This window comes from Canis lupus, chromosome X, assembly GCF_003254725.2.
Source record: "Canis lupus dingo isolate Sandy chromosome X, ASM325472v2, whole genome shotgun sequence".
NCBI lineage: Eukaryota > Metazoa > Chordata > Mammalia > Carnivora > Canidae > Canis > Canis lupus.
Window position 1 is genome coordinate 108903782 of NC_064281.1, and position 20460 is coordinate 108924241.

General features: G+C 43.2%; 1 long non-coding RNA gene across 1 annotated transcript; it reads right to left on the bottom strand.

The window, feature by feature from the left end:
• Positions 1–14421: 14421 nt before the first annotated feature.
• LOC125754606 (uncharacterized) lies at positions 14422–20227 on the bottom strand. Its single transcript, XR_007409279.1, has 3 exons — positions 20109–20227; positions 15812–15937; positions 14422–15089 (listed from the first exon to the last, which is right to left on the bottom strand). It is a non-coding gene; the product is annotated as an uncharacterized LOC125754606 (long non-coding RNA).
• Between the last annotated feature and the right edge of the window lie 233 nt (positions 20228–20460).

The window sequence follows — 20460 nt, forward strand, 5'->3', positions numbered from 1 at the left end:
GTTCACATTCCCACCAACAGTGTAAAAGGGTTCCCTTTTCTCCGCATCCTCTCCAACATTAGTTGTTTCCTGCCTTGTTAATTTTCCCCATTCTCACTGGTGTGAGGTGGTATCTCATTGGGGTTTTGATTTGTATTTCCCTGATGGCAAGTGATGCGGAGCATTTTCTCATGTGCATGTTGGCCATGTCTATGTCTTCCTCTGTGAGATTTCTCTTCATGTCTTTTGCCCATTTCATGATTGGATTGTTTGTTTCTTTGGTGTTGAGTTTAGTAAGTTCTTTATAGATCTTGGAAACTAGCCCTTATCTGATACGTCATTTGCAAATATCTTCTCCCATTCTGTAGGTTGTCTTTTAGTTCTGTTGACTGTATCCTTTGCTGTGCAAAAGCTTCTTGATGAAGTCCCAATAGTTCATTTTTGCTTTTGTTTCTTTTGCCTTCGTGGATGTATCTTGCAAGAAGTTACAGTGGCCGAGTTCAAAAAGGGTGTTGCCTGTGTTCTCCTCTAGGATTTTGATGGACTCTTGTCTCACATCTAGATCTTTCATCCATTTTGAGTTTATCTTTGTGTATGGTGAAAGAGAGTGGTCTAGTTTCATTCTTCTGCATGTGGATGTCCAATTTTCCCAGCACCATATATTGAAGAGACTGTCTTTCACCAAAGGATAGTCTTTCCTCCTTCATGGAATATTAGTTGCCCATAAAGTTCAGGGTCCACTTCTGGGTTCTCTATTCTGTTCCATTGATCTATGTGTCTGTTTTTGTGCCAGTACCACACTGTCTTGATGACCACAGCTTTGTAGTACAACCTGAAATCTGGCATTGTGATGCCCCCAGATATGGTTTTCTTTTTTAAAATTCCGCTGGCTATTCGGGGTCTTTTCTGATTCCACACAAATCTTAAAATAATTTGTTCCAACTCTCTGAAGAAAGTCCATGGTTTTGATAGGGATTGCATTAAACGTGTATATTGCCCTGGGTAACATTGACATTTTCACAATATTAATTCTGCCAATCCATGAGCATAGAATATTTTTCCATCTCTTTGTGTCTTCCTCAATTTCTTTCACAAGTGTTCTATAGTTTTGAGGGTATAGATCCTTTACTTCTTTGGTTAGGTTTATTCCTAGGTATCTTATGCTTTTGGGTGCAATTGTAAATGGGATTGACTCCTTAATTTCTCTTTCTTCAGTTTCATTGTTAGTGTATAGAAATGCCATTGATTTCTGGGCATTGATTTTGTATCCTGCCACGCTACCAAATTGCTGTATGAGTTCTAGCAATCTTGGGGTGGAGGCTTTTGGGTTTTTTATGTAGAGTATCATGTCATCAGCTAAGAGGGAGAGTTTGACTTCTTCTTTGCCCATTTGAATGCCTTTAATGTCTTTTTGTTGTCTGATTGCTGAGGCTAGGACTTCTAGTACTATGTTGAATAGCAGTGGTGAGAGTGGACATCCCTGTCTTGTTCCTGATCTTAGGGGAAAGGCTCCCAGTGCTTCCCCATTGAGAATGATATTTGCTGTGGGCTTTTTGTAGATGGCTTTTAAGATGTCGAGGAAAGTTCCCTCTATCCCTACACTCTGAAGAGTTTTGATCAGGAATGGATGCTGTATTTTGTCAAATGCTTTCTCTGCATCTAATGAGAGGATCCTATGGTTCTTGGTTTTTCTCTTGCTGATATGATGAATCACATTGATTGTTTTACGAGTGTTGAACCAGTCTTCTGTCCCGGGGATAAATCCTATTTGGTCATGGTGAATAATTTTCTTAATGTGCTGTTGGATCCTATTGGCTAGTATCTTGTTGAGAATTTTTGCATCCATGTTCATCAGGGATATTGGTCTGTAATTCTCCTTTTTGGTGGGGTCTTTGTCTGGTTTTGGAATTAAGGTGATGCTGGCCTCATAGAACGAATTTGGAAGTACTCCATCTCTTTCTATCTTTCCAAACAGCTTTAGTAGAATAAGTATGATTTCTTCTTTAAACGTTTGATAGAATTCCCCTGGGAAGCCATCTGGCCCTGGACTCTTGTGTCTTGGGAGGTTTTTGATAACTGCTTCAATTTCCTCCCTGGTTATTGGCCTGTTCAGGTTTTCTATTTCTTCCTGTTCCAGTTTTGGTAGTTTGTGGCTTTCCAGGAATGCATCCATTTCTTCTAGATTGCCTAATTTATTGGCGTATAGCTGTTCATAATATGTTTTTAAAATCGTTTGTATTTCCTTGGTGTTGGTAGTGATCTCTCCTTTCTCATTCATGATTTTATTAATTTGAGTCTTCTCTCTCTTCTTTTTAATAAGGTTGGCTAATGGTTTATCTATCTTATTAATTCTTTCAAAGAACTAACTCCTGGTTCTGTTGATCTGTTCCACAGTTCTTCTGGTCTCGATTTCGTTGAGTTCTGCTCTAATTTTAATTAACTCTCTTCTTCTGCTGGGCGTGGGGTCCATCTGCTGTTTTTTTCTCTAGCTCCTTTATGTGTAAGGTTAGCTTTTGTATTTGAGTTCTTTCCAGTTTTGAATGGATGCTTGTATTGCGATGTATTTCCCCCTTAGGACTGCTTTTGCTGCATCCCAAAGATTTTGAACGGTTGTATCTTCATTCTCATTAGTTTCCAGGAATCTTTTTAATTCTTCCTTAATTTCCTGGCTGACCCTTTCATCTTTTAGAAGGATGGTCCTTAACCTCCACGTGTTTGAGGTCCTTCCAAACTTCTTGTTGTGATTTAGTTCTAATTTCAAGGCATTATGGTCTGAGAATATGCAGGGGACGATCCCAATCTTTTGGTATCGGTTCAGACCCGATTGTGACCCAGTATGTGGTCTATTCTGGAGAAAGTTCCATGTGCGCTTGAGAAGAATGTGTATTCAGTTGAGTTTGGATGTAAAGTTCTGTAGATATCTGTGAAATCCATCTGGTCCAGTGTATCATTTAAAGCTCTCGTTTCTTTGGAGATGTTGTGCTTAGAAGACCTATCGAGGGTAGAAAGAGCTAGATTGAAGTCACCAAGTATAAGTGTATTATTATCTAAGTATTTCTTCACTTTGGTTATTAATTGGTTTAAATATTTGGCAGCTCCCACATTCGGGGCATATATATTGAGGACTGTTAAGTGCTCTTGTTGGATAGATCCTTTAAGTGTGAGATAGTGTCTCTCTTCATCTGTCACTACAGTTTTCGGGGTAAATTTTAGTTTATCTGATATAAGGATGGCTACCCCTGCTTTCTTTTGAGGACCATTTGAATGGTAAATGGTTCTCCAACCTTTTATTTTCAGGTTGTAGGTGTCCTTCTGTCTAAAATGAGTCTCTTGTAGACAGCAAATAGATGGGTCCTGCTTTTTTATCCAGTCTGAAACCCTGCACCTTTTGATTGGGTCATTAAGCCTGTTCACGTTCAGAGTTACTATTGACAGATATGAGTTTAGTGTATCATGATATCTATTCAGTCCTTGTTTTTGTGGATTGTTCCACTGAACTTCTTCTTCTTTTTTTTTTAATTTAATTTTATATTTATGATAGGCACACAGTGAGTGAGAGAGAGGCAGAGACATAGGCAGAGGGAGAAGCAGGCTCCATGCACCGGGAGCCCGACGTGGGATTTGATCCCGGGCCTCCAGTATCACGCCCCGGGCCAAAGGCAGGCGCTAAACCGCTGCGCCACCCAGGGATCCCTGAACTTCTTCTTAAAGGGGAATTTTAAGAGTCCCCCTTAAAATTTCTTGCAGAGCTGGTTTGGAGGTCACATATTGTTTCAGTTCCTGCCTGTCTTGGAAGCTCTTTATCTCTCCTTACATTCTGAATGAGAGCCTTGCTGGATAAAGTATTCTTGGTCGCATGTTCTTCTCATTTAGGACCCTGAATATATCCTGCCAGCCCTTTCTGGCCTGCCAGGTCTCTGTGGAGAGGTCTGCTGTTACTCTAATACTCCTCCCCATAAAAGTCAGGGATTTCTTGTCTCTTGCTGCTTTAAGGATCTTCTCTTTATCTTTGGAATTTGCAAGCTTCACTATTAAATGTCGAGGTGTTGAACGGTTTTTATTGATTTTAGGGGGGGATCTCTCTATTTCCTGGATCTGAATGCCTGTTTCCCTTCCCAGATTCGGAAAGTTTTCACCTAGGATTTGTTCAAATACATATTCTGGCCCTCTGTCCCTTTCGGCGCCCTCGGGAACCCCAATTAAACGTAGGTTTTTCTTCCTCAGGCTGTCGTTTATTTCCCTTAATCTGTCTTCATGGTCTTTTAATTGTTTGTCTCTTTTTTCCTCAGTTTCCCTCTTTGCCATCAACTTGTCTTCTATGTCACTCACTCGTTCTTCCACCTCGTTAACCCTCGTCATTAGGACTTCTAGTTTGGATTGCATCTCATTCAATTGATTTTTAATTTCTGCCTGATTAGCTCTAAATTCTGCAGTCATGAAGTCTCTTGAGTCCTTTATGCTTTTTACTAGAGCCACCAGTAGCTGTATGATAGTGCTTCTGAATTGGCTTTCTGACATTGAATTGTAATCCAGATTTTGTAACTCTGTGGGAGAGAGGACTGTTTCTGATTCTTTCTTTTGAGGTGAGGTTTTCCTTCTAGTCATTTTGCTCAGTGCAGAGTAGCCGAAAACAAGTTGTATTGGGAAAAGAAGAAAAAGAGAGAGAGAGAAGGAAAGAAAAGAGAAAAAGAAAAAAGAAAAAAGGAAGAGAAAAGGAAAAAAGAGAAGAAAAAGAGAAAGAAAAAGAAAGAAAGGTGAAAAAAAAGGGTGGGGGAAGCCATCAGAAATCAAAAAGAAAAAAAACGGGGGGGGTTATCTTCTGATTCTGTATACTTTAAGTCCCTTGACTTCCCCTGGAACTTGTCCGTCTAGCTGGTCTTCTGGGGGAGAGGCCTGTTGTGCTGATTTTCAGGTGTTAGCACTTGGGGGAACTGCTCAGCCCCCTGCCTGGTGCAGGGCTCAGTGGGGGTTGTTTACCCCGTGAGGCCCCAGGAGGAACAGCCCCAGTGGCGGGGCCAGCTCTGGAAACCTGGATTCAGCTCCCACAGTAACTCCGGAGCTCTCCGTCTGCAGGGCCTGGAGGCTCCGGGCGGGGCCGCTGATCTGCTCAGCTGGGGCAGGAGCGTCCTTGCTGTCCTGGGCCCTCCCGGCCTCTGCCTGTCCTGGGGGAAGGCCGGATCCTGGGCTGTGTCCCGGGCCCTGTGCTCCGGGGCCTGCGCTGTTGGATTCGTGCTCCCGGCCGCAGCCCCCTCCGCGGAGCCGCCGCCCGAGCCCCCCGAGCTGCTCCCGCCCCGCAGCCCCCTCCGCGGAGCTGCCGCCCGAGCCCCCCCGAGCTGCTCCCGCCCCGCAGCCCCCTCCGCAGAGCCGCCCCCGAGCCCCCCCAGCTGCTCCCGCCCCGCAGCCCCCTCCGCGGAGCTGCCCCCGAGCCCCTCCGAGGTGCTCCGGGTCCCGCCGTGCGCGCTGCAGCCCTTTAGGGAGCTCGGCGCACTCTCCCCCGGGGCGCAGGTGTCTGTAAGTGTCCCAGGGAGCCTGAGGGCATCCCCGCCCTCCTGAGGTCCTGCTCCAACTCCCCGCGAGCCCCTTTCCGCCCGGGAAGGTTGGTGCAGCTCCTGCTTCTCCGGGACGGGGCTCTCCTGTCCTGGGGATACTCGCCCCGGCCTCAGCCTGGCTCCTCGCGGGGCCCCTCCCCCTTGGAGGCCTTTTGTTTCTTTATTTCTTTTCCCTGTCTTCCTACCTTGATAGAAGCGTGAACTCTTCTCACTGTAGCATTCCAGCTGTTCTCTTTTTAAATCTCAGGCCGAATTCGTAGATTTTCTGGATGATTTGAAGGTTATCTAGGTAATTTGGTGGGGACAGGTGATTTAGGGACCTTACTCTTCTGCCATCTTGCCCCTCCCTCCCTAGAAAAGTATTCTAATGGCACTGTCTTAAACTACATTCACATCTGCAATTGAAGACATCAAATGGATATAGTGCTATGTGAGGCAACTATTCTAACTAGAGTGGTTGTTGATCACTGCATAAGACCTGCACTTGCATTCATTTGTTCCATCCATAGTGAGAGTTGATAGAGCCTTGAGAAACCCTCCAGATCTTGAATGGGGTTGCCATATTTTCTGTAGGCAGTGAAATCAATGACTAAAGAATCTGCAGAGTGGGTCAGGGAAATCTAGGCTACAGGCCAAGTTTTTTGACTTACTAGCTGTGTGAATTTGGGCAAATTACTTGAAGTCTCTGAGTCTCAATTTCTCTCATATATGAAATGGTGATAAATAAAATGTGTGGATCAGATCCAATAATGTCAGGAAAACATTTTGACAGTTTGCCTGGCCCATGGGGTGTGTTCAAGAAATGCATGTTCTAATCATTTATTTCATAAAGCACAGTTAGCCTGGTCTGATGCTTAGAATTCATCTTTTTCAAGCACGGAAGTCAGGGCTGCGTCTCATGTGGTGTATATGTACATATGCATGCATATACATATGTATGTATTTGGAATTTGAGCCATCAAGGAGAGACTTGAAAAGCCATAGATAACTGATGAATAGAATAGGCAGATGCTTCTTAATCATTGCTCATTCAATTTTTGTTTTAAGTATCTGTGCAGAGACTGCGGGCAGATGTGCTCAGGGAAAGGACAGTTGTTTCAAATGCCCCTGCTCATTAGGCCAGCCGAATGACTAAGGGTGAATTCAGGACTTGCCATCTCTGCCTCCTAAAAGAAAATATCACATCATTTTTTGTTTCTATTTGGTTTTACTGAAGTATAGTTGACATACAGTATTACATTAGTTTCTGGTGTATAACACAGAGATTCAACATTCATATACATTATGAAATGCTCACCAAGATAAGTCTAGTTACCATATGTCAGGATACAAAGTTATTACAATATTACTGACTATATTCCCTATTCTGTACTTTTCATCCTTGTGACTTATTTATTTTATAACTGGAAGTTTGTGCCTCTTAATCTCCTTTGCCTGTTTCACTCATCCCCCTCTCCCCTCACATCATTTTCTGAATGTGCTGTATCAGAAATCCTGGGAGATCTCTGGACATGAGGCTAGAAAGGTGATAATTAAGCATGTGAAGAATTTTCTCCTTGCCAGGAAAAGATTTTAAAAAATGAGAGTAGCTGTTGGGTCAGATAATATTCCGCATGAAGAATTGATTGGTGAAAGCACAGAAAGAGTTTTCATTTTCTGATACCAGCTCTCTGAGCTGGACTTATTTGTAAGGTTCCTTAAATTCGGCTGATTCCTGCTAGGGACTGAAAGGTCTGTTGCAGACTGTTTCATTTGGAATAATGGACAAGCACATAAATGCAGAAACACAGAAAGGCAACAGACATTTTACTGCTGTTTATTAGGACAGTGGAAAGTCAAAGACTGAAGTCCTTTATGGTGTGCTTCCTGAGTTAAGGCGGCTGCAAACCCTCCTTACTTACATCCCCCTCTCTCTTCCCCTGGCAGTAGGTTTAAGATAGGTTGCATGATATACCTGCCTGTTGGGACTTTATGTGAACATAAATTAGTGAGCTTCTATTGCAAAGGTAACAGCTTGATAGGCAATCAGCTTAATAGCTAAAGGTTACTCTTAAATATTACATTGCACATTTATTTTTATGTCCACCTTGCAAAAGTGCTTACCAAGGAGGTGTATGCCAGAAAGCACTATTGATTCAAGAGCCCTTTGCTGCATTGTGGCACGTACTCTCATTAGGCCAGCATCTGCGATGTGAAGGACTTGCTTCCTGCAGCAGGAACTGTGTGAAAATGGCCAGGAAGATAGTGTGCTAATGACGTCACACCCTTGCTCCTGCTTTTCCAGTATTGAGTGCAAATTCTCTGGGCCTTTGCCTGTGTTGTTCCCAAGAATTCTGAGGCCACCGGGGAGTGACAGGATGTTTATTGGACCAAATTCTCTCAGCATCCTGCAGCAATACCGCCTTCTTTATCCCACCTCTCTCCTATTGCCCACACTGGCCTCTTGTTTTCCCAGTGGTGACTCTGGAACTCTGGATGGACTTATGCATGCTTCAGCACTTTTAGCTCCCTTTCCTTAAAGGCAGCTGATACAGTGAAAGGAACTATAAAGTGAAACAGACTTAGGTTTCACTCCTGGACTTGGATGCTCACTAGCTGTGTGTCCTTGGGCTAGTGACTTCATGTCTCTGAGCCTCATCTTCGTATCTACAAAATCAAGACAAGAAGAGCTCACTCATAGAGTTGACAGGAGAATTAAATGAAAGAGCATATCTACCACTTGGCACAGTGCCTGGCACCTAGTAGTCACTTTGCAAATATTACTCTTTCCCCATTATTGCTCTAAGCATGAAGTAATTCCCACACCTCTTTTGGATCACTTGGATGCCCCAGTCCTCCCTGCTCCCCTGGCCCACATAAGGGCTGTAGTGTGTACCTGCTACCTGCCTGCCTTCCCTACTTCTGTTTGGGAACTTGCTAAGATTTCCCCTCTTGGTCAGGACCCCTTACTCCTTTATCAGGAATCCAAGGATTTCCAGAAAATAAAAGCAGCCCCTGTTGTCACAATTGTCCAGGACTCTTGGCCTATAGCATCTTGATTAATCTCTTCTTTTACTTGGAGTCCTCTTTAGTGAGACTGATGCCTTTGGTAAATTGGCAACTGGTTTAAGCCCTGGCTTTTTCTTGCACTGGCAGATCCTTGATTCTGGATAAGTTGGTAAGGGAGGAGGAGGCTATCAAAACTTATGGCTTCCTTCAAAGCTCTAACCAAATGCCACAAGGACTGGCCATGCCCAAGACCCAGCTTTAAGGCAGCAGAGAGAGGCATTGGGCTTTATTTCTTTTACTCTACAGCTTTATGAACTTTAACTTGACTAAGGCATGGCTAGGGTCATTGTCAGCCTCATGGGGCCCCACGGCGGGGCAAGGTGGGGAACAGCAGAGGTCCTAGAAGCAGCTGCCAACTTTCTGATGCCCAAGCTCTTTGGAGCCCTATGTTTAGATTGTAGTCTTGGCCTCTTCGGCCTGAAAACCCTGAAGGCCTCCAAGCTTCACAATGCTTCACAGAGCTAAGAGGGAGTAACAGCATTCATTTAACTTTACTGAATTCCCTGACACCTAATTCAAGTGATAGAAAGAAGAAAAAAATCCAGTCAAATGACCCTTTGGAAGTCACTCCAGTTGGAGTAGATATGGAATAGCGGGACTTCCTTAGAGGTGGTCTTGTCAAGGGAACAGGCCAAAATATCACATACTCTTACAAAGCAGAGTAGCACGTCAGAAGACACGTGGGTGTGGAACTAACCACCAGATCATTCGGTGTGCTGATGAACTGCCAAATCACAAGTCACTTTGTCCTCTTATTTAGTATGCTTGCAGAACCCCTTCCCATAAATACCTGATTTCTTCTGCCTTTCTCACTACAGTCTATGTTATCACTTTCAGAAGATGAGGAAAGAAGCTGCTTTACCCTCCTTCTCCCCAGTGGCACACTAGCTCTGCGCCTTCCAGCAAGTTCCTTTACCTCCCAGGCTCAGCATCCTTGTCCAACAAGGTATGTGATGATGCGTGTTAACTGAATGGATGAATACATGAATGTAAATGAGGATAATGATAACACTCAGTTTACAGCAGTCTTGTGGGAAGTAAATGAGAAGATACATGTCTTTAGCCCTGCTCCTGGCACATAGCAGCAAGAGTTTCAGTAAATGTTAGCACCCCTTCTCCCCACTCCCCGGCACACACATAGCCTCACCATCTTCCAGGCAGCCCTGTTCAGACTACTGCAGCAAACATTTCATTCCAGGCTGTCTTCCTTCAGCACCTCTAGAGACTGCCTCCCACGCAGCTGGTGTGCGCGTTCAGACATCAAGTGACTCAGGGACAGTGTCAACAGGGTGATGGAAACTGCAACCAGACGAGAGGGTAGTCTGGAGGCAGAAATAACTCTGTGAGTTCAAGTGCCCACTGATCATTGTTCTCAGCAAGCTGAAAAGGTGCCCTGTGGGTGACTGGAGGTCTAGCAGAGACGGATTCTGTTAGAATATTTCAAGATTCCGACTCATTTAGATACTTTGCCAAATTAGAGAAATCTCAGCAGAAGCAAACCTGATCATTTACATGTAGTGCCAGAGGTTTCAAACTAGGTTTCAGATTTCCTTGAGAGCTGATATGTGCTCAGTGATGTGCTAAGAAAATGGGGGCTAGGAGAGTAGCTGCTGCCACTGAAGAGCCTCATAGCCCACCTGGTGTTGATGAAACGTAGCCCTCTTTATGGTCTTATGCCACTTGTCTTAGCAGCTTCTCCACGACATGCTTCTTCCCCATGTTTTTCTTGCCTCTCTAACCCTCTCTGCATCCTATCTGATACTTTTGTCCTTTTCTTCCTTCTTCCCTTGCCTTTTGTGAACTCCTTTCTTCCAGGGTTTTTTATTTTCCCAAACACATTTCTCAAATACATTGTTTACTCTCCCATGTCCAATGTGGTCTCCAATTTAATCTGCCAGATTACCCCAGACATCTCATCCAATTTTAGAGGTCTGCAGCCAGAAAGCACATCTTGGAGAAAACAAGACTGCCTGAGAATTAAAGTTGCATGAAAAGTAAATGGACTTCCTCAACAGGTTGTGAGATTCCCTTGACAGGAGATACACAAACAGTGCCTCAATGCCCCATTGGTGTAGATGTTGGAGGGAAGGTTTAAATATCTCATGAATCCCTTAAGAATTCTGAGATCCTATAAACTTCAGTGAGCCAAACCCTCTCATTTGTCAAATGACAAAATTAAGGCTAGATTTTTATAGAGATGCATGTCAGTACATGAACAGGGACAAAAGCCTAGGTGTCCTGACTTCTAGTCAAGGTTTTTTTCTCACTATAGCATACTACTGCCCCAAACCCACCATCAATCTCACTCCTTCTAGAAAGCTCTCTTTGATTAAATGTGTTTCATCCTAAGTTGCATTCCACCTTAAGTATAACACCTTATCTTCCAAAAAATTCCACCACCATGATGAATGACTCTTACTCACACACCCATGAAGGGGTGGCATTAAATTCTTTACCAAGAAATGCCTTTGTGCCAAGCTGCTGGGTATACCATTGTCAATGAAAATAACCAAGCATGGAAGGAGGTAATCAGGGAGTTCAGCTAATACTTTTAACCTTTCAAATGCTATCCATGCCTCCTTTCTTGATTACTTATGGTTATTTAGGCAAGAAGCTTTAACTGAATCTCTAGGTTGGCCCTGCCAAGTCCAATATAATGCAAGATGAAGAGAAACAAAAGAAAGTAGTCAGTTTTGCCTTTGGGGAGCTGAGAATCTGGTTGGGAAGATAGCATGCCCGTGAGAAAATGACTTGAGACCAACTATAGGTAACATGGTAGCACGGACCCAGATGTATGCTTTAAACTGGAACTATAGGTAACAGCTTAGGATACACTAAGGGAAAAGATTAGGGCTATTTTTCCATCAGTTTTTCCCCCCAATGATTGCTCAACCATCATCATCATCAACAACAATAAACATTGATGTGTGTCTGCCTTGCTGAATGGGGAATAAAGGAAGCATCCATGTCAGGATGGAGATCAAGGCCACGCCTCAGGTAGCAAGTGACCAGGGCCAAGAATGTTCAGGTACATCGATGTGCAGAGGAGGTTGCAAAAGCAGAGATCCTGAGGGCCTGAAGAGAAAGAAGTAGCTTGCCTGCAGAATGCTGGTTCCGGGCTGTTCCTTGAATAACTGGGAGGCTGAGAAGTAAAAGGTATGTCAGGTGTGGGAAACAATAGAGAAAGGAGGTTAATTTTACTACGAGACGACAATGAAAAGCCCAACTGTGAAATGGATGACACATTAAAGAAGGAGTTTGCACCTTATCCTATAGCCACTTGGGTACCACTAAGGACATTTGATAGGAAAAAGAGATGGATACACTTTGCAAAAAGTTTTGTAGGAGTATTCATTTGACTTCCAGGTGTGATTTGTTGGTGGTAGGTGGTGGGGGAATGATGATGTAGATGGACATATGGAGCCAAAACCTGGAGATGTGGATTTCAGGGAGAAGAAACAGGTAAAACTGGAGCCCTTGTTTCAGCGTGGGGATTTATGGAAAACAACACACTATATTTTAAACACAAAAATCAAAGAATGTTGTTTACATAAAATCAATAGGCAATTCTTCAGTGATTTGGACGTATTTGACCTCTTCTTCCAGTTTCATGTTTTAAAGGAAATATAAGAACAAGATGAATATTGATTTCTTCTTCTGGTTATGCATGAGTAAAAGTGTCTTATATTCCTGTGAATATCTTGCCTTCTTTAAACCTAAATACAACCAAAACACTATTTCTTGCTAAGTTAACAATTCTATAACATTCAAGTGAATTTTTAAGTTTTATGTCTTTTTGTGGTAGAGGCTGGTGCCTGGGTGGTGCAGTCAGTTAAGCGTCCAACTCTTGGTTTCAGCTCAGATTGTGATCTCACGGTCGTGAGATCGAGCCCTGAGTGGGACTCCACGCTCGGCAGAGAGTCTGCTTGGAATTCTCTCTCTCCCTCTGCCCTTCCCCACCACACACACTGTCTCTTTATAAAATAAATAGATAAATCTTTTTAAAAAATAAAATGAATTTTAAAAAATAAGCTCTTGCCCCTGAGAGTAAAACTCTTTTTATTTTCCATCTTCCTTTGCAGATTTAATCCCTATATATAAATTTATTTTACATGATTGTCATTGCAGTTAATTATATAACTATCATTTAAACCTACATAGTAAAAGAATGCTTTTTAATTGAAAACTCACAAAAGTGAACAAAAATGTCACAAAACAGAGTTTAAAATAAATTGCTGTATTGACACAACTTTGTAATGATCCCCAAACTCTCTCTAAACTACACCTAAAGTCACACAAGCTGTTAGGAGATCCACTCATATTTCACCAGCCTAAAACCTGACATCCAAAAAACATACCTGATATTTTTGTAGGACCATTATGCTCATCATGAGCTAAAATGGACTTTAAGGGAGGTGGGGGGGATGGGTGACATTGATGATGGAGATGAAGGAGGACACTTGTGATGGGTACCAGATGATGTATGGAAGTGCTGAATCACTATATTGTACACTTGAAACTAATAGCACATTGTATGTTAACTCACTGGAATTTAAATAAAAACTTGAAAACGTGGGCTTTAATGTCTGGCCCTAACCCTAGCAATGCTTATCTAATTCTTCCAAGAATAATAGCAGTTGCCTCCATTGCATGCTTACCAAATGCCAGGTACCATGCTGAGCAATTTGCATACATTAATGATCTCATTAATTTCTTACAACATCCTAATGGGATAGGAATTATCCTCATTTTATATAGCAGGAACCCCATGCGAGAAAGATTAGTGACTCAACCAAGACCACCAAATTCATAAGTAGCAGAGGGGGATTTCAGGTTTGGGTTGGCCTCATTCCTGTGTCTGAACTCTTAACTGGCTCTCAAGATACTATTTTCAACTTTAACAGGAAAGGAGCTATTTTTGTTCCTATTTAGTGTCTCGCTCCCAGCGCCCATGTAACTTTTCCTTTCAGTAGCAGCAACCCTATAGAATCCTTGATCACAGCCATCAGTGGGGTGAGCAACCCTGTGGCTGACTTCAAAGGCGTAAATCCTGGGGATGCCGCCCGGTGAGAACCAGCCCTGGCCAAGCCTTTGGAGGGTTTTACCTGGTAGAAAACTGCTTCTTCCTCCAATGATATCGACCCCAGGTGCTAAGCTGCTGAGATCACTTACTCGCATAATCCGTGTCTCCTCATATTTCCATATTACAGAACCTTCTGGGCTTAGGGGGTGGGGGTGGGGAATGTGACAAAGCACAGCTTCTATCCTGCTAGTCCTTTGGCAAATACTCTTTGAGTACCTTGTCTGTGTCCGGTGTCAAGTTTGATCTGCCCTTGTCACTGTCAGTTGTGTTTGCACAGATGTCTTGTTTCTTTCATTGGAGCCTCAACTATTTTTTTAAAGATTTTATTTATTTTTTCATGAGAGACGAGAGAGAGAGAGAAAGAGAGAGAGAGAGAGAAAGAGAGAGAGAGAGAGGCAGAGACACAGGCAGAGGGAGAAGCAGGCTCCATGCAGGGAGCCCGATGTGGGACTCGATCCCGGGACTCCAGGATCATGCCCTGGGCCCAAGGCAGGCGCTAAACTGCTGAGCCACCCAGGGATCCCCTCAACTATTTTTTTTATCTTGTTGCTTGCTTTCCTCTACTGTATAGTTGGAAAAACAGAAACTTCCATAGCAGTTTCTCTTGGGCACTCTGGGCTAGCCACATCAGGCGAGGTCTGGTCACTTTCTTTTTTTTTTTTTTTTTTTAATTAATTTTTTTATTGGTGTTCAATTTACTAACATACAGAATAACACCCAGTGCCCGTCACCCATTCACTCCCACCCCCCGCCCTCCTCCCCTTCTACCACCCCTAGTTCGTTTCCCAGAGTTAGCAGTCTTTATGTTCTGTCTCCCTTTCTGATATTTCCCACACATTTCTTCTCCCTTCCCTTATTTTCCCTTTCACTATTATTTATATTCCCCAAATGAATGAGAACATATAATGTTTGTCCTTCTCTGACTGACTTACTTCACTCAGCATAATACCCTCCAGTTCCATCCACGTTGAAGCAAATGGTGGGTATTTGTCATTTCTAATAGCTGAGTAATATTCCATTGTATACATAAACCACATCTTCTTTATCCATTCATCTTTCGTTGGGGGGCATCACAATGCCAGATTTCAGGTTGTACTACAAAGCTGTGGTCATCAAGACAGTGTGGTACTGGCACAAAAACAGACACATAGATCAGTGGAACAGAATGGAGAATCCAGAAGTGGACCCTGAACTTTATGGGCAACTAATATTCGATAAAGGAGGAAAGACTATCCATTGGAAGAAAGACAGTCTCTTCAATAAATGGTGCTGGGAAAATTGGACATCCACATGCAGAAGAATGAAACTAGACCACTCTGGTCACTTTCTTGATGAGCTAGTGCCTGAGAAGAAGTCTTCTGGACTCACCATCAGTGCTCTGGGCGGGGACAGGGCCAGATTCCAGGGCAACCTGTGTTGTTATACAGGGCCTGTGTTGAGAAGGGCCCCGGACTTGGTTAGATGCTCTGCTGTTACTATCTTGAAATTCTTTTTTTTTTTTTTAATTTTTTTTTTATTGGTGTTCAATTTACTAACATACAGAATAACACCCAGTGCCCGTCACCCATTCACTCCCACCCCCCGCCCTCCTCCCCTTCTACCACCCCTAGTTCGTTTCCCAGAGTTAGCAGTCTTTACGTTCTGTCTCCCTTTCTGATATTTCCCACACATTTCTTCTCCCTTCCCTTATTTTCCCTTTCACTATCTTGAAATTCTTAATGATTTTTGAACAAGGAGCCTTGCATTTGCATTTTATGCTTGGCCTCACAAATCACATAATCCCAGATGGGGCCTTGGCCCACTGCAGCCAGGGGGAGCTATGCTCACACAAACGATCTTTCCCATCCCCACCCCAGGTCCCTCCTAGAGGATTGAAGGCTGGTGGGAAGATGCATGTCCAATTGGCCTTACTCAGTGGAAGTTTGCTCTCTTTCCAGTATCCAGTGGTAAACATCTTTGAGTTATCAGATATTTTGCAATTTGCTCTGCAGTCAGACATAGTCTGACTATAGAGAAGTAGAGTCAGAAGATGTGGCTTACATTTAGCTCCACCACCCACTCACAAGATAATCTTAGTAAGTTGCTTCATGTCTTGGGGCCTCAGTATTCTATCTGGAAAATGGAAATAACCATGTCCGCCTTACATACATACCTGAGGGACGTTTGTAAGGCTCAAATGAGATTGTGTATTTGAACACCGTCGAATGCCATTTCAAGCTTTTGGGACCAGGATAATTGTTTCTTTCCAAGGTTTAAGTACAATAGCTTAAAAGTTGTCCTGTTTAACAGAAGAAATGGTTATGGTTATTGAAGAAAACTGTAAGTTAGGAAATGCACAAAGAAAAAGATCAAAAGGAACAGGAAACCTTGCAGAGAATGCCTGACATGTCTTGTGTTGGAACCTACCAGAGTGACTAGCAGCCATGATACTGTCAAGTTCTTGCTGTAGTTCGCATTATTTTTAAATAACAATTAAAATCTCAGGAGCATCATTTCTCAGCTGCAAGTCTATCGCTTTTCTGAACATTAGCCTAACTCTTCAGAAAGCAGGAATGGAAATATTGGGGAGGAATTTGTGCCTACTTGTCTAATTTCCAAATGCCTTGTATTCCTCTTTCTTCTGTCCTTCTGTCTGTTGACAGCTGATATTAAATTGTTGTTGCTGTCTTTCAAAAAAAAGAAACAAATATTTAAAATAGTATTTTTCCTGTGTGTCAAAAGCCACTGTCAATCTCCCACTCCCTGCCCCCCATTTCCAGCCAGGGATGGGCAGTTACCTGGTATCACTTTTACTGAAAGTTGGGAGAAAAAACACAGAAGAGCCTGAACCTGCCAGAACTGCCAGTCTCCTGTCCTCTTAGCTGGTATGAGGTGAGGAGCCTAGCCATTTTTGAAGGTTGTACTCTTAAATAAGCTCCCTTTTATCTTCCATGGTTGTTCTGACAGTTTTCTGGAAAGTTGGCTCATCCAGTGATTTATATAGTGAGTTCATTTTTGGGCTCATTTGCCACATTTCCAGAGTAAAAAGCATAATGTGTGTTCCTGATTTACAAGCTGGGCTTTGTATCTATTTCTTCTAAGTCTAGAATTTGCTTCTTGGTTAAAAACATCATATTTCCAAGTTAGTAGACAACTAGATGGGCCATATGCTGCTCAAAAAACTTAGAGAGGGGATATCTCATGATCACTGCTAAGGTTACTTTTTCCCCAGGCAGCTCATTTTGGACATGGTAGCCTTGCTTGATCTGTGCACAAATTATTCTAGCATCCAAACAGTCCATACAATTTGGCCATTAAGATGGTCTAAAACACTGATCAACCATTTGCAGTCTTGTTTTGCTTATCCAATACACATGGCTACACAGTGTAAAATTTAAACTTAAAAAGCAATTTTACAGTTCCTTATACTTCATTTCATTTTGTCATATCACCAAGAGCCATTCATAAATGAATCTTCATATTCCTATGGCTTAGCCTCCAGTCTTATCACAGATCCTGCCTTAACACTTTGGCTATTTTTTTAAAGGCTATAACCTTTCTGGATTAGTGTCCTCTGAGGTGTTTCACTAGATTTGTCAAACTTGCTTTCCCCCTAATACTCCAAGGCCGATATATTATGGTACTTTGAAAGGTGCATATGTGTGCAGCTTTAAGCAAAATATACCCCCATTCACAATATAAATGACAAAGGAGAAACAAAATGGAATGATTCTATGTGCTCACAAACTGGCAAAGGGACTCTGTTCCTAACCAAATGTGCTCAAGCCCCTGAAATAAAGGCTGCTAATGGTAGCAGGGACAGAATTGTGTACGATTCTCATGGAATAGATGCCTCCCCTCAGGAGATTGGCTGCCCAACTTCCAGGAAGGGGCAGAGTGCATGTGAACAATGGGCTCTACCGATGACCACTTGAGCCCAAGGCCAATTGCCTCTCCTCTCCTTACATTCTCTCATCTGTAACAGGAGGGGGTTGGGATCCTCCAAATAGTGGGCTTTGATAAGGAAGTGATAGATAAGAGACTGTAGAAAATAGTTGCAAAGAGCACGGGCTATGTAGCCAAGTTGCCTAGGTTCAAATTCTGACCCTGTCATCTACAAGTCGAGTGGCCTTGGTGAAGTTACTTAAACACTCTGTGCTTCATTTTCCTCATCCACAGAAACTGGACAGTAATAGAGCCTATGTCACAACATTGTTATAAGAATAAAATAAACTCATATATGGAGAGAGTTTAGCACAGTACCTGATACATGGTAAATGCTCAATAAATTATAGCTATTATTGTTACCGGTGGTCGGCAAGCGAAGAAAGTTCAGAACTTTGGATTAGGGTGATGCGTGGCTCTAGAGTCCCAGAGAGCCCAAAATATCAGGTGACTCAGTATCCCTCAGCCAGTGGGACTGCTGGATACTAAGTCACTATCCTCCTTACCTAGTTGGGCCATTGGTGGGTGGAATGTTCCCCTCCCCACCCCCTCACCAACACACTACACACACCCTATAATTCCCACCCCTTTACAGTGCTTCACCCGAACCACAAAAGATATCCACAGACACACAACACATGCAGGCTCACAACATCACACTTCCACACATCATTCAGAGCATGCTCTCATACACACCTCCCACACTGCTCACACATACACTCTGGCGCTCTCTCTCTCTCTCTCTCTTTCTCTTGCTTGTTCCAAGACCATTAAAAGCAATAATGACACTTATAACATGTAGGCTTAGAATAGTGCCCCGGACCTACACTGTGACCCTAGAGGCCACCTCCTCCACAGTATTATGTGCCCTTCATCTCTTAATGGAAATGATGTGCTGAGGCTGGCCTTGCGAGGCCCCTGTCCAGCTGGCTGCTGAATGAATGAGAATGTCTCATATTTACTGACTGAGTGAGGCCTTCATTACCTGAAGTTCAAAACTCTTCCCTTTTCAACACTGTATGGGCGCCCAATTACACAGAGTCCCTTCCGGCATCACCATCATAGCTGTAATCGCTGCCTCAGAGGCCCATGCAGAATCACAGCAGAGAACAGGAGGGCCTCTGCGGCCTGTGGAAACAGTCATTTTGACAAATGTTCTATGGTCTTCCATAGTTCGGGAGCCAGGTATTGGTTATTGGGCCAGAAGAACACAGTGTGGCTGGACTCCAACTTATTCGGATATCTTATATTCTGCACAACACTGCGTCAGGTCTCAGGCTGGTCAGTGAGAACAGTGGGAAGCAGACAAACCTGCTACTTGAGGGAAATTCAGTTGAAGAAAATGAGTACCCCCTCTTCCAGCTGCTGCCTTACACAATGACTATCCCTTCAGGATTATCGAGCCTCCATGGGGCACCCTCCAGTCTCAAATTTTCCTTCCTTCTTTAAAAACTCTTTCTTCCCAGTGCCCTGTCAGTTGTTGCACTAGAACAATGATACAGGTGTCACCCTGCTTCAGGAAAAGCACTAGCCTTCAAAGGACCCCAACCTTGCTGTGACACTTGGTGCAAGACACCTCTTCACTCACTTTGAGGTGGCAGTTTCTCCATTGGCTATGTAAAGGTCAGAGGCCATGTTCTGCAACTTCCTCTTCCGTGACTTGTTATTTGAGGTGTACCCATTTACTTCTAACACTGGAGGAGATTATGTCCCAGATCTGAAAAGTATCCCTGACCTAGAAGCTGCTCCTGTACCTAGAATCATTTCCTAAAACCAACAGGATTCACTGATCAGGGCATTGAGTGAGGGAGGGTGACCTAAAAGCCTTTGATTACCACTTGTGATTGGAAAGCTACTCTGAAGGAACCAGATGTCAACTTCTAGAAGTGAAGCTACCTGAAGGCTGCAGCCAGAGCTAAAAAGCCCAGAGAAAGACTGATGGCATGGAAGGAGACCAGCCTTGCAGTCAGAGAACCAGACTTCTGGTCCCACTATGCCACCCACCTGCTGGGTGACCTCTTCACGTCCACTATGAGGACTCATTTTTCCATTTTGAGAAACAGAGAGTCAAAATGGATGATCTCTAAGGTCTAATCTGCTGTTGATATTTGGTTTTTCTCCCTAAAGCTTTTACACAGAATATCACCCATTCTAAAGTCACACACTCTGTCCTCAGTCCTGGACCAGTGTTCGGTTGCCAGGGTAAACAGGCAAGCAGAAGCGTATGACGATCCTTACAGCCCCTGACATTTGCCAAGTGTGTATCTATCCCGCTGACAGTGTCAGTGGGGTCACCTTTGTGTCTGGACAACAGCATATGTGTATTATTGCTCAACTTGAATAACAGCGCCACTGACTACCTGACAGACAAAAAGGCAGCGGGTCCTTTATGACGGCATTGAATGCTCTCCCACTGTCAAGGAAACTGACTATCTGATCATGTGAGCTGATTGATGTGGAGGGGCTGGGTAAAATATAAAGCATGGTAGAAATGAGAGCTGTTATTAAAAGAGTAAAACATTTACCCAGATGGCAGTATTGATGTAGCACTGTGGTTAGGTCTTGCCAGTTTTGTTGAAATGAGCATCCGCCTAACCACAGGAAGATAACCCAGCTTGCTGTCTTCATAAGCTCCTCCTTACCTGAGTGAGAGAAAAAAAAATAGTCATCTAGCCTTTATGTTCCTAGGGCACTTTTAGGCAAGGTTTTAGATCTTCCTTAATAAGAAAATGCCAGCTTTCCAAGCCTGTAATCTGGTGATCTAATACCTTGCTAAAGTGATTAAAATTGATTAAAATGAGGAAGGAATGCTCTTTTGAAAAAAGAAAGAAAAAAGAAAATGATTGGATTTCTATGCTTTAGGTTATACTTAGGCAC